This window comes from Sceloporus undulatus, chromosome 5 (assembly GCF_019175285.1).
Source record: "Sceloporus undulatus isolate JIND9_A2432 ecotype Alabama chromosome 5, SceUnd_v1.1, whole genome shotgun sequence".
In the NCBI taxonomy this organism is placed as follows: Eukaryota; Metazoa; Chordata; class Lepidosauria; order Squamata; family Phrynosomatidae; genus Sceloporus; species Sceloporus undulatus.
Window position 1 is genome coordinate 52,284,117 of NC_056526.1, and position 14,768 is coordinate 52,298,884.

Here is a 14,768-nt window from a genome sequence, read left to right on the forward strand (position 1 = left end):
TGGTACATTGTGGCAAACATATATGAGTTGAGGGTGATTTGCTTTGAGACATGCAATGGCTCAGAGATTCTGCAAAGTTCCAACTGGATTGTATGAGGGCTATGGAAGAACTGTACACATGTCCTGCTCCCACTTGATGCTCATCAATACCTTCTGTGTTTGCCAATCTGTTTCCACCAGAGGCTTGGAGAAACTTAAGAATTCAGTCATTCTGACTGCATGCTTTGTTGTATTTTAAATATATTATAAAGTGCCTAGAGGACTTTGGTTTGTAAACAGTGTATAAATATTTCAAATAAATAAACAAGACTAAGTATAAACAATATAGTCTGAATATCAGTTATACAGTAGGCACACTCCTATCACGGCATAATAACTTGGGCCTATTAGATTGTGAGAAAATTTTCTCCTCAAAAGCAGTTCTTTCCTGCTGGTTTCAAATGACAGTACCCTTCTGTCAAGAGCATGACTGTCAGGGCAATGTGAGAATGAGCAAGTCCTCACACTTTATTATCTTTTTAAAAAAGCAGGAGTTTGAAACATCCAAAATAGTTCATCAAACCAGAAATATTCACAGCATAATCCTACACATGTTTGTTTGCTTGCAAGTAAGTTCCACTGTAATCAGCATAGTTTACACTTTAGTAAGTACAATTAAAATTACAAGTGAAAACATTTCTGTGTATCACTATCAGGAACAAAACTGCCACAGTTTGTTTTATTATAAATTTTAAAATAGAAGCACAGACCAGACAGCAAAATATCCCTTGCGTTACTTGCCTGTGTCCTCTTGAAAATGTGTTCTATTAATGTACTTCTACCTTTATGTTAGAATGCCTTAACAGTCTTGGTTAAAGTTCAAGGAAGGACACAAATGGCATCCGTTACAACACATGCAGAAATCCTGGGGGAGTGGCACTCCAGTAAAAAAGAAAGGATGAGGCACCAGATTCATTAATACAAGTCTGTCAACAAAATCTGCAAAATGTATCATTCAGAACTTCTCAAACAAGAATGGTTACTTTTTAAATATGTGTGCCCTGCCTGAGGAAAAGGTTCTGATGGAAATTAAGGTAGAGAATGCTGACAATGATTTTAAAAACCCAGTTTCTATACTATTTCACACACACACACACACACACACACACAGAGACACACACTGTATCAATGTGATGTATATAAATATAAACATTAAAACCCAAATAATTAAATAATCCATTAAAAAACCCCTCAGTTAAAACATTTAAAATAAGAGGCTTAAAGTGGACAATGCTGTCAATAGAGGAAAACCTGAGTAAAGAAGAAGGGCTAACAGAATATAAAGGATAGAACCTGAATATCAGTAGTTAGTAGATTCCAAATGGCACTTCCAGTATACTAAGGGAAAGGCATTTAAAAAAGCAGGGATCATCCTGGGAATGGCCCGCTTCTGGGTCACTCTGAAACAGCAATCTGCAAGTTGCAGAGCAAGCAGCAAGTTTGGTAATAAAGCCCTCAAAATCTGATAATTAATAGGAATGAAAATGCAAATAGACAATTGACTACAGAACAACATTGGCTAAAAATTATTGTTTCTTTTGGGGTCACAGAGACACACTTCAGAAATCTAATTGTGGCGGGAATTAGAAAAGCTAAGACCACACTGTCAAAATATGATTAGATCTTAGCAATATATTTAAATATATATTTGATCTCTATAACCTCTTCAGTGATCCTCAATCATGTTTCCAAGAATATGATCAAACACTTGGTACTTTCCTTCTCGCCAGTGGTTGACTCTCATGCCTGTTGAGTTTAAACTTCAATGGAGGTATCAAAAGTTATTTTGGTGATAGGATACAGCATCTCACATAGCTCCTTTCAATTCAGGGCAAACCCCAGAGTGGATGCACTGTCCCATTGACATGGAAGCCACAGCCTCCCTCTGTTCATTGCAACCAATTTCTAGTTAATTAGATATAACCAATATATAGTTAAGGCTCCAAACATCCACTCAATGGAACTTCCTTTCCTTTCCCTCCTCCTTGTACCCTCTGGACTGCCTGACAACTGAAATCTGGTTTCAAAGGGGCATCCTCTCTCTGGTATTTACCTACAAGTCCCCCAGAACAGGTTTTGGCTTACACTTGGGGCCACAGTGGGAAGGCCCCCATCTCTGAAATCAGTCCCCTCAGAAGTCCATCAGTAGAAGTGTTCCACTGGATCCTGGTCTAAGTATTCAACCTCTATTGTATACCACTGAATGTTAGAAAGAAAGTATCAACTTACTGTTCCAATCTCAACAATATGTTTGTCAATATTTAACAGCAATATTTAATATATGTTGCTGTGCAGATGGTACAGATGGTCCACAGTTATTTCAGCTTGTTAAATAGGCAAGACCAACTTTCCCCCCAGAAATGTTACATAAAGTTAAAAAACAACAACAACAGAAGCCTGGAAAATAGCAATCAAACCAAAAAGATTAGGTGCCTTAAAGCTTTTCTTCTCATTCAAGTGGTTTTCATGGAGCACTTTTCTTTTAGCACTTAATCAGAAAACTATCAATGAAGAGATTTTTTAGTACCTGTTAGCATAGAAGATAGGATTATGTTTTGTAAAACATTTTAAAAATGTACACAATACAATATGAGATTGCTGAAAGCCTGAAGCAGTGCACAGAGTACCACAATTATTCCTTGACCTCTACTGAGGTCTTTGAACATTTTCCCTCTTGTCGATTTACTCTTTCCACTAGATGATTTAAAAGTTCAAAAGAGATCATGATACTTTTAGTTTACTATTATTCATGGATCAGTTATACCAGGATTGCAAATCAAAGTTCAAGGGGTTATCACCACATTCCCTGCTACATTCTACCTGAGCCTTTCTCCCTCCCCTCATATCCTTCAATGCTGCCTTCCAGAGCCTGCATTATCTGCATGTGCCAATCATTTAACCTTAGTTCTAGTAACTGAAAGTATTCTTTATTGAAATATAAAGGAAAATGTTTTCTGGTTCTCCCCGGCTCTGATCAGCATCATTCCGAGTGGACTAACATGCCTAGAATCTGACTTACACAGCACAGTAGACCACATGGCTCTGATGTGCACTGCAAGCATTCATTCACCCAATCACCATGCCTTCCCCAGCTCTTCCCCTCCAACACACACACCGAATTTCTTAATAATCTGATACCTGAGCAGGCCTCAAGAACTTCTAAACTCTAAACTCTTCTCACAGCTCACACCAGTTAGTATATGACGAGTGCCACTTTTGGGAGCAACCAGGGTGCCAAAGCAGGTCTCTCCAATCCCAATGCACACACACCAGCTCTGGCATCAGCAGCTGATTCTTTAATTTGGGCATAATGGAAGAAAGTACAAAATGCAGGGATTTTATTTTCTTAGTTTCAACTAACTTGCGTTTCTAGTGCAACTGGTGGATTCAATTTATCTTTTCCTTCCCCCTCCTTCCCTTCCTACTCCTCCCCTCCCTTCATCTCTTCCAAGACCTTAAAAACCCTTATTCACATCTGCAGGACACTCCTATAAAGAGGCAGCAGCCTAGTGACCCACCCTGAATCCCTGAATCAGAAAATACATGTTATGTGTCAACAGGCAAAAATCCCATCATGTTACACTGAAAACTTATAAAGTACAGCACTGGCCATTAACGACAAAACAAAAACAAAAGAAAAAAACCTGTTCAGCTCATATACACTCATCACTGACCAAATCCTTTTTCACTCACTTGTCAAGGCCAGGCATGCCCCATCATGGCAACAGGTCTCAATGTTTAGGCTCTAGATATTGGTATACTTCATACAAAGCATGCAGGAACATCAGGAAACCTCAGATGATATTTTACATTCTGCTCAGAAGTATTGGATAACACAACACCTAACTATACTAAAAATGTACCAATTAAATCCTTTTACAGTAAGACAGTCCACCCTGGTACTGCTTCATAAGTTTATAGAAGAAAAGAAGGGCACTCCGTGAGTTTTTACACAGATTACACTAAAGTGGTCTCTAGGTTGATTTGAAATTAGTTGGATATAGAATATCCAGCAACCAAAATCTAAATTATTCTTATTTATTCTGGTTGATTCAGAATTAAGCAGCAGGTTTTCATATCAACAAAGTCAAGCAGGAAAAAAAAACAATTTTCACATTTTGATTCAGATCATAAGCTTAAATCCCAGTTCATGTGAGTGGATTCCCATACGTAAGACATAAAATTTCCCTTCCCTTCTTTTCCCATGTAGCCTCCTCCCACCACACATAGGCCAGATCTGTTCCAGAGGGACTCTCGAGATACTTGAGGGAGGGTATGGGGAATTCAATTTGTTCTGCAGACAAAACTGTCACCAAACCAGTTCATAGATCCAGATTGTTTACAGGCAGAATAACAATTTTATTACTGGTTAAACATGATTGAGAACATTAAACTATAAACATCTGGTAAATATTTAAGAAACTTCAATATACATAAGAAGTTTCTGTATTGTAAATGACTTTGCACTAGCGGAAAGCACATCTGCTAATAAAATGCAAGGCACCCATTTTCCCAGTTCCACAATATCCTTGCAATTTCTCCACCTATAAACACTGTTATTGAAGGTTTCAGAGACCTTCCAGTACTATATTGGATATAGGGTAAGTGGGAGTGCTTAAGTGAAAACTGGATATACAAGGGTAAGTGCCTTCCAAGGGCCTAAGTAGCATAAAGGCAAGAGATTCCATCTCTTCTTAGAACCTAAACAGGGTCAGTCAGCCCCAGTTAGTACACTTGCCCCTACTTTTTTTTACAGAGGATTCATTCCAGACCCCCTTGCAAAAACAGAATTTAGCATATATTCAAGCCCCATTGGCTTGAATATAGGCATGTGACTGCGGTAGTGTACACGTGCACACCTTGGGCACGCACACCATTATTTCCCTTCCGTTCATCCCTCATGCATAAATGATGTGCGCAGGTTCCAAAACCACGAGAATGGAGGGAGGACTGTATTTAGATGGGAGACCACCAATGAATACCAGGTGCTATAGCTGTATTTAGGAGGAAGGGACTGGTAAAATCATCATTAAGTATTCCTTGCCTAAGAAAACCTTATAAAATTCATGTGGTCACCATAAGGTGACAGGTGAATTGAAGGTGTGCACACATGCACACAGAGAGACACATTGTTCACTTGTGAACAGACAGGACCAGATTCAATTTCAACTCCTTAAATCTAAGAGATGCAAGATAAAATCTCCAATCTATGAATTAATAAAAACTCTTACATCACTATGTTGAATGCTGCCTTCAATGTAGCTTACCACCATTTTGGGAAGAGTGGGTGGCAGCTTTCTAGACCCAGATATTCACAAAGGTGACATCTGTGCTAGATTTGCAATGCAGTGGGATTGGGGAGGGGGGGGGAACACAACCATGCTAATGATAAAGTCAGATAGATAATACAGCTGCATGTTTATGCTATACTGCTATAAACCTGGTTCAAAAGAATCAGCAGACAGAATGTGTTAATAAAAAAATAACAAATATAAAATACACAGCTTTCTGTAATTTTAAAAATAACAGTGAGAAGTTAGGAGACACCAAGAGCCTTTGTACAAAACAAACAAATAAAAAGCCCATTCAATAGTACAGTCTTTTAAATAGTAATATTCAAAAGACCTGCACTCCTTTGTAAAAAAAAATATTTTATTGATCCTTACATAAAAAGCACATCACATGGCAGTCAACTTAAACAAAATTATCTATCAACTATAACAAAATGATATACAACAAAAAATAGCATCTAGCCTAACAAAAAAGCAAACAATAACATTCTGCCACTGAAGAAAAATAAACTAAAACCACACCAAAATCTCATTATGACTTCTTCAAGTGTGGAATTGCAGACAACAAATTATATAAGAGAGTAGCTGGATGGATGTTCTCCAGACTACACCAAAATAAACATCCAATCACATTCATCAGAATCACTCAATCAAACAAGTTAACTATGTATTCCTTGCTTAGTATAACTTGTGTAAACATTACTACAGCTTATCCAAATGTTTTGCCTCTTAGCATCTGGCAGTTTCAGTAAAGATAAAATTTTATGGCAGGTGAAAAAAAAAATCTATTATGCATCATGCACATCCACAAACAGTGTAGATCTGATCTTAAGCCCCAATGAATTATATCTGATCAATGAAAAATACTATCTTAAGCTTGTGTGTGAAATGAGATTTGAAACATGCAAACAGGTATTCTTGACTGGTACCTCCACCAAAATCCATTGGACAATGGACAAAATCCTGAGTATGTTGCTGAGTGCTGTTTACTTGGTTGCACTTTCAGATAAGAGAAAGATGTTAGCTGTTTCAAAATAGGTTGTTTTTTTAATGTTTCTGATCAATTCTACTCATTTAAATTGGCCACTTGATGTATGCCTCCACATATTGTTACCTAATGTCATCTCTGCAAATGAATGAAGAAAACAAACAAAAAAAATGAATAAAATAAGAGAACAATATACAAAGTTCATATTATTTTTGAAGGATATATGCACCATGCATAATTATGTTGTATACATTCTAATTTTATATTAGAGATATGCAAAAACTGTTAATTGGAAAGATATTTCATATGTAAATAATATAAGTGCCTTGTTCTGCGTTAAATATTTCTCGTGTTGAATACTGCCTAAAGTAACATCAGTCCATGTTGCAGTTATCTAACATTTTGGGTTGTTTCAAAACATCAAGATATTCAGTTATTCATCAGTTTAACCATCTTTGTGTTGATTTGTTTTACTGATTCCCCCCCCCACACACACACACACAAAAAACAACAACAACTAATAACTAGGAACTGTGGCTGAAACAGAAATGAATTCCAGAAAGAATCTGCAAAGAACCTTGAAGAACTGAGAGGCATAGCTCCCTCTAGAAGGGAAAAGAAGAAATTCCCAGTGGATGCAGCTTAAAGGAACTGGAGAAAACAAAAACAAAATATGACAAAGAAGAAAATGTTGAAATCCCAAGACATTGTAAACTCATCTGAAACTACTTAAAACTGGTATTGTCTCAGGGTTTGGATTGTATTCTGCAAAATGATTTTTCTACAGTAATCTCAACCAAAGTCAAGTGAACTATTTCTCAGGTAAGATGCTTAAGAAATAATTCTGAACTACTTTTTGAATTACAATGAAAACCAGTGCACACATAGCCATTACAAACAGTGAAAAATTGAATGAATTGTCAAAAACAACATTCTTTTGCAGATAATGTAATGCATTTAAGACATATGTGCTAATATCCTAATTTTGTTTTGAATTTCACATCTCTTTTCAGAAGGATTTTTTGGGGGGGAATGGGCAACCTTTTTTATATTGATACAAATTAGCTCTTTTCACATGTAACATTTAGAAAGACAGCACATTAATGCTGCCTAGATTTGTTAGTTTCACATGTAAAGTATCATAATAAATTTTATACAGATGCAGTCTTGTTTCTACATATTCATATTAAATATGCGTGCCGGATTTGTGAGACTGTGCACAAGAGGTCATATCTGAACTATTTTAAAACCTTGTCTAGTTGGTTGGTGCATTGTATTAAAAAAACTTCCATCTACTGTTGTACAGATTATTGTTGCACATTTAAAATAGCCTCCAAATATTTGTTTGTCTAATACCACATTTATTAAGTCAAGCATATTTAGGGTGAAATATTCTTTGTAAATGCCATAGGTACATAATGGTCCAAGCTTTATCCAAAAAGCTTCACATGTGTGTATTTCTAATTAAGCTCTTTTGGATACATTATAATACTCTAAACAAACAAATCTAGAGGACCAAAACACCAAAGCAGTCTGACATTTTTTTCTTGTAGAATTCTTTATGAAGATCACTGAATCCATAGATCTGAAAAGTAACAGCACGGGGGAAATGCTGCCATTATAAAGTCCTAATTTGTAAAAATTCTTTAGTATGTGAATAATCCAGATACCTGAAACTTAGTTTTCATAGGAACGGTAAGAGGTAATATGCTGAATGCTGAAGCTGAGCTGTTCCAAGTTTTTTTTAATTCTAATATCTTAGAATGTTAGATATAATTGAATTTGTTATATATGAAAATGGTTTCTCATTGTATAAATAAATAAATAAATAAGCAACCACAACAGCATAAATAAATAATTTACTTTCCCCCTGAAGTACTATCAATTAACTTTGCACTTTCTAGAGAGGCAACATGTCTTCAAATCCTGAATAACAATGCAATATTCCGACTGCAAAGGCACAGATCTACCATTAACTTCTATTATATGCTTAGAGTCTTTTTATTATAATTAGACAAATATGGATATTGCTCTCTCATATCTCTGGCACAGTCCCTTTCTACCTCTGTAACTTCTTCCATATTCAGTCCATGGAAGATTCTTGTATTTGGGTTCGCAGTACTTGTACAATTAAAAATCCAATATTGCTCCATCCTCACCCACACTCTTTTTATTTTTGTACTCTTTATGAACAAGTTCCAGAAGATCTAAACAACATATTCTACATTTGTTCAATGAGAGGGGGAAATAAAGTCAGGCTTTGATCTGTGGGATAAAACTCCTGATTCCAGATTAATATCCCTTAAAACAGAGATAGCATGTTAGCATCAATCATTCATAAGGTGCTCTTAAGCATTCTTTTAATGTGGAGCCAAATTAGGTTGGTATGAAATGGGTACAGAGACACAATTTATGCTTTTGCAAGTGCAAAAGAGTTCACAGTTTCCAACAGAATGCCATTATCTGGCTCCCTCATTTTTCCTTCTCTTTACAGGAACTGTCTGTTGTCCTGATTTTTACTGCAAACAATTAAGATTCATAGACCACTTACAATGATGCAGACTCATTGATTTTAGTGGAAATAAACCAGTGAGGATGAGTTCAGCGAGTGGCTCTCTCTATTCTTCTTAATCTGAGGGTCATATATATTTCAAATACTCCAGGACAGGTGAACAGAGTTCTGTCTTTCTATATACTTTTCTCTAGACATTAACAACAAGCTACAAAATGCAACAGCATGGGTGGTGCAGGTGATAATGTCTCCTACACATAAAACTAGGTCACGTTTAAATAACAAAATCTTGTGCACTTTCAAGACTTATTGCAATAAATATGCCCGTATTTAAGGTACGAGACATTTCATTGTTTTTGCTGCATCAAAATACCCGTCTGCCATAGGTCAAGTTTATAAGGGACAAAGTATTTCTTAAATCCTCTTAAAGTCTGTGGATCATTTTGCTTTCTCTGCCTGTCCTGGCATGTCTGCATTTAAAACACCCATACACTGGAAGGAAATCATTTGTGACATATTTATATAGACATAATATATCCTTTAAAATGCAACATTTCAGATACTGTGGGTTCAAAACATAGGTTTTAAGATTAACCCTATGAGGCTTTTTGTTGACTCAACCAAACCTCTGTATTTATAATCTGCTTTTTACATCCGCTTTAGAATTAAAAATAGCTCCCCATTAACAATAACCATGAAGACACACGGAATGGGTAGAAAAGCAGAAGAGCTGTTCATAGTAATCATGTTCACAAAACACGATTATACAAATAAGGGTCATGCTATGATTTGCAGAACCTAAGTGTCTAAAATTATGGTACAAATTCAGAATTGGAATTGCTGCTAATATATAGCATTTAGTGAGAAAATATATGAGATAGGACCCATCTCTAATCACAACTGGACATTTCTAAAAAACAACAACAACAACTTGGCATCACCCATACCAATCGGAGGTTTCTATCAGCCAACAGACCATGGCCAAACATTTTTTTCCTACTCATTTAGAAGTCCACTTGGCACACTTTCCAGTAATGTTTACCTAGGAGACTTCTTGCTACCACTTCCAATCTGACGGAAATCACTCAGCTGGGTCTGATGAACAATGGTAAAAGGCAGCTTGTATCAGTGCTGATTGAATTGCAGATTGCTGGAACTGCCACAAAGACTCGTTTCTGATGAGTGTGTTTAATGAACATACGCTACTCCAGCAAGTGGCTCAATATCTTTACATTAAACAACAACAACACCCCAAACCCAAGAGGTGTCATATCCTTCAAAATGTGCTTTCGTAACTTTGTCATGCCTGCCTCTTTTAACTTTTCCCAGCACGAAAGGTAAGCCTACATACATTCTATTTTTAACTGCACTGCTAGAACCATAATGCCATATGGCTTACATAGATTATCCACAATCCGTTATACATTATCTGTGAAAGAGAAAGTGCTGGGAGAATTATGAAACAATTATAAATGGAGATGTTTTTAATGATGCTAAAAAAACAAAAACAAAACCACAACCCCAACAAGCCTAGCACAAATCTGCTTTTATAGAGGCAGACAGGTCCATCATCTTTGTAATTGCTCAGTCCACAAAAAAGCTTCGCTTTCCTCTCTGACCACTACCACCACCATGAAAAACTTGCACATATTTCGGGGGAATACTGCAGGAGAATACCACCTATAGCTGCATCCAAAAGGAGGCAAGTGAAGCCAGAGCAGCTAAAACACACTCTGCACAATGGAGTGTTGGGGTTGGTGGACGGAGAAGTACTGATGCCTTGTGTTGGAAATTCCTGATGCTCAAACTATTTTTTCTCTTTGCCAGATAAATGATTTCGGTGAAGAAATGGGAGGCCGAGACTTCCAAACCAAGTGGCATTAACTTTTTTTTTCCTTTCTCTTTTGGTGCCTCCATTTCCCCTACCCTTTGGTAAAAGAGAAGAAGAAGAATAGGAAGAAGAAACCAATGCTTTCCAAGAGGTGATTCTCCTGTCAGGAGGAGCTGAAGGGTTTGTTTACTAAGCAGTTTTGGACCTTGTTTTCAAGCCCCCTTCTGTCCCTGGAGAGGAGACAGATTTCACCCCCTTTTACCCTCCCCCTTTTCTCTCCTCCTCCTCCTCCTCCTCCTCTTTCCATTTCACCCCATGCCACCCACGAGGGGACTCCTTCTCCTCCTCCTCCTCCTCCTCCTGATAAGAGAAGCCCCCCAGATGGTTGGGAGGGAGACTTTGTGGGGGCAGAGAGATAGCCAGGCATCACCAACACAGCCTAGGCATCCTTCACTCCATCAACATGGTCCTCCTCCAGAGGAACTGAGGCAACAACAACAACAAAAAAAAATAGGAGAAGGGGAGTTGGTCCAGTCTGTGCAGAGACAAAGGTTGCGTCCAGAGTGCAAGGAATATCATCTGTCTGGGTACCACTTTTCCTTGCCCTGGCTCCATGCTTTGGAATTCTGGGAATTGCAGTTTGTTGTGGCACCTAAGGAGCCAGGGCAAGGAAAAGTGGTACCCAGCCAGATGATATTCCTTGCACTCTGGATGCCTCTAGATGGACCAACACCCCCCCCCCCGTTTTTAACCTGAGAATGACCCCCTCAGCATCTCCCCAGACATCTTCAGACCCACCAAGGGGCTCCATCCCAGCTAAAACCCTCCCCTCCCTCCCTTCCGCAGCCTTACCTGCCAAGCCGAGACTCCCCCCTCCGTCCTTCAGGGCTCCCTCTCCCTCTCTCTCCTCCCTGCCACTCCTGGGATGGGAGACTCCGAGAACAAATAAGGAGGAGGAGGAGGAGGAGGAGTGTGGTGAGGGCGCACCTTCCTCTCACAGGCGGCGCGCCTCCATGGCTCAAGCGCGCGCGCCCTGGTCCCTGGGTTGAGAGTCTTTTCCTCCCCTCCACCAGGGCTGCCCTCCCTTTGCTCTGTGTGATTGTGTGTGTCTGTGTCCCTCCTTTCCCCCTGGCTTTGTGTTGGGGGTGAAGTTTTAGCCTCTACCAACGGCAGGGAGGGAAGGAGGAGAAGGAGGAGGCTGGAGAGGGACTTGGAGCATCACCACTCTGCAGCTATCTCCAGGAATCCCTCCTCTCTCACACAGAACCTCCTCCTCCTCTTCTTCTTCATCATCCATCCTCTCCCCTAAACTCGGCCCCTGATTGGCTGGGAGGCGGAGATGGGTGCCTCCAGAGGCCAATCAGAGGCCGGGGATCCAAGGTGGGGTCTGGCTGGGTGGGTGGCGCGCGCCTGGGAGCGCGGAGGAGGCCAGCCGTCGCCCTTTTTTCCGCCTGGTGCTGCCTTCATCTTTTCTTTAACCTCGCAGTGCACAGAGAGAGAGAGAGAGAGAGAGAGAGAGAGAGAGAGATGGAGACAGGCACGCGGGCACGCGCATGCGCGGGCACATATACAAACACAGAGAGAGAGAGAGAGAGAGAGAGAGAGAGACATTCCGAGGGGGATGGGGAGGGAGTTCCCCAGGAATGACAAGCAAGGACATCTCAGGAAGCGACGGAGCTGCCCTGTTTATTTCCACATTCTCTCCTAATGCTGTCCCAGCCAATAGAGTGACCCCAGGTCCTCACCCTGAAGGAGGTGGACAAGGCACCACAAAATGGAGGAGGACCTAATGTGGTAGGATGGTTAAAATCCAGAATTTGACTAATGCTCCGGAGCTGAAGGTTATAGTGCTGACATGGCACTAAGAGCAAAGGTTGGTATTCTAGGGTCAGGTCTGTTTCAGAATGTAAGCAATTTGGGAATGGTTCTAACCCAAATAAAAGGAAGTACGGCAGAAACAGTTTGAGGACAGTGAAGCAAAACATAGAGATAAACTATTGATGGATGGCTAACCCACGAGGGATAGAGAGACGTATGCTAGGATACCCAGTGAACATACAGGGGTGTAAATGTTTAATTCAACGTAACTGATGAAAATGCGATTTGTAGTTTTCTTTGTTCAAAATGCTATAAAAACTTGGTGCACTTTGAATTTGGGGTCCCAGTGATTTGGATGAATTTCCTACTGGGGGGAAAAATGTTTCCTTTCCAATTGACTCCTTGGTCTCCCTGCTGATTTCTTTTTAAAATTCTGGGTTTAAAATAATCAAGAATCAAGCATCCATAACAGTTCCTGGGAAGAAATAACCATAACAAGAATAATAATATACTGGTTGCAAGCTTTCGAAGCTCTATGGGCTTCTTCATCAGGCAAGGTGTTACAAACCAAACAGGAGGGGGGAAAACAATTGGAGATGTTAGTCAGATGCCTGCAGGTTGTTTCAGTCCTTAGTGAAGATGGTATACCGGGGAGGATATATTTTGTGTAGGCAGGCTCCTACTTTTTCTGGCCATGTCAAAATAGGGAGATATTTCAAAGTCTAGGAAATTTAAAGTCCATTTGCATCTCAGCAAGGGACCCCTCTTCTGCAATCTAGTATGTCTCCTTCCAGTGAGATCACAGGCCTCTTTGTAGGCAAAGAACATTGGATTCCGTAAGAAGTCTCCATGTTTTGTTTGGTTTTTTGTGTTAGGAACACTTTGGTGATGTAGAGGTAAAACATGCAAATTCAGTCCAAATTTAAGAAGAAGAAAAAACTGTTTTACCTTGGTTGAAATCCCAGTCCACAGGATACTCTTCATGGTTTCCCTGTTACAGCTACAACGCGGCATATCACAGTACAGAAAACATGCAGGGATAGCTGTGTTGGCCATTTAACAAGTACAAACAAAAATCCACCAGTGATGCCTTTATTGGTCAACAGAAATGCACAATAAGCTCCATGGGCTTTTTCATTGCAAACCAAACAGGAGAAGAAGAAAAAACACAATTGGAGATGTTAGTCAGATGACCTCAAGGCTGCGTATGGTGAGCCTGCATATGGCATAGGCCACTGTATATATCTAGGTATCACACCTTATCTAAAAGCCCCCAAAAGATGCCTGGGTTTATAGATATGTGTGTTGTTCTTATTATGTTCTATCTCAATATTCTGCTCAAAATTTGAGAATTACCAATAGAATTACCACATCACATGTTATCATTTAGATACAAATATACATTTACAGTTCACTGATCTACTATGGATTACTTGACGTTGCACTGTATTGTTCACTCTAGTTCTCTGAGACAATTGTACAATGTGGACTGAGGAGTCCAATCCAAACTGATAACCTTTGTGCAAAACCTTTCTATCCATGAAACATGATAAGGAGCTGTCCAAAGAATCAAATTAATGGTCCATAGAGCCCAGTGATAGACTGCAGCCCTCTAGGGACTTTCTAGGAGATATTTTTCTAACTCTTGCTGGCTTCAAATATCAAGGGTTGAACTTAAGATCTAAAGGAAAAGCTATGCCTGACAGGAGAGAAAGCTTTGATTTGAGATCTCAAGGAATCATTGACAGCTTTTGTAGAAATGTTGCCAGGGCAGAAGGAGCAAGGAAGAGTAGTGCATGCAGGAGTCTGTGTAGGGAACTGGATTATGCCCCAAATACTCCATTTATTAAGTATGGAGAATAGCATACTTTTTATTCGTTTAAATACAATTGTCATTTCTAAGTAGAGCAAACCCATTGACTCAATGTGACTTACACAGGGGTTGATTTATTAATTTTCCTGTTATTTAATATATTTATATTTAATTGACACTAACAATGGGATTTAGGCCTATTTATTTTTTTATGTTTACATTCAATCATTCTACCCAGAAGAAGAATGTTGGGTCCACAGCAGCACATATTGGTATAAATGTATTTTCTGGAGTAACCCCTGAGTAGTTTGGCTATACTGTTTCAGAGTGAATTTGTGTCTATAGAACAGGCAAGAGATGGGCAAGACTGATGTAGCTAAATTGCCACAATGAGGGGCATCTGTTTCTTGAAATGGCCCTAAACTTTTGCACATAGTCAAGGCACAAATGCCTCACTGATGCAAAAAAGAAAGAAA

At 39.2% G+C, this 14,768-nt stretch overlaps 1 protein-coding gene across 3 annotated transcripts in view; it reads right to left on the reverse strand.

Moving 5' to 3' along the window:
* SYT1 (synaptotagmin 1) overlaps positions 1–11,920 on the reverse strand; it is a 404,236-nt gene extending 392,316 nt beyond the window's left edge. For 2 of the 3 annotated variants that reach the window (XM_042470298.1, XM_042470297.1), the window contains exon 1: positions 11,514–11,919. The gene's annotated coding sequence lies outside the window, so the exon portion shown is untranslated. Of the gene's footprint in view, positions 1–11,513 lie in introns of all 3 variants that reach the window. The other variant, XM_042470299.1, reaches the window with a different exon arrangement.
* Between the last annotated feature and the right edge of the window lie 2,848 nt (positions 11,921–14,768).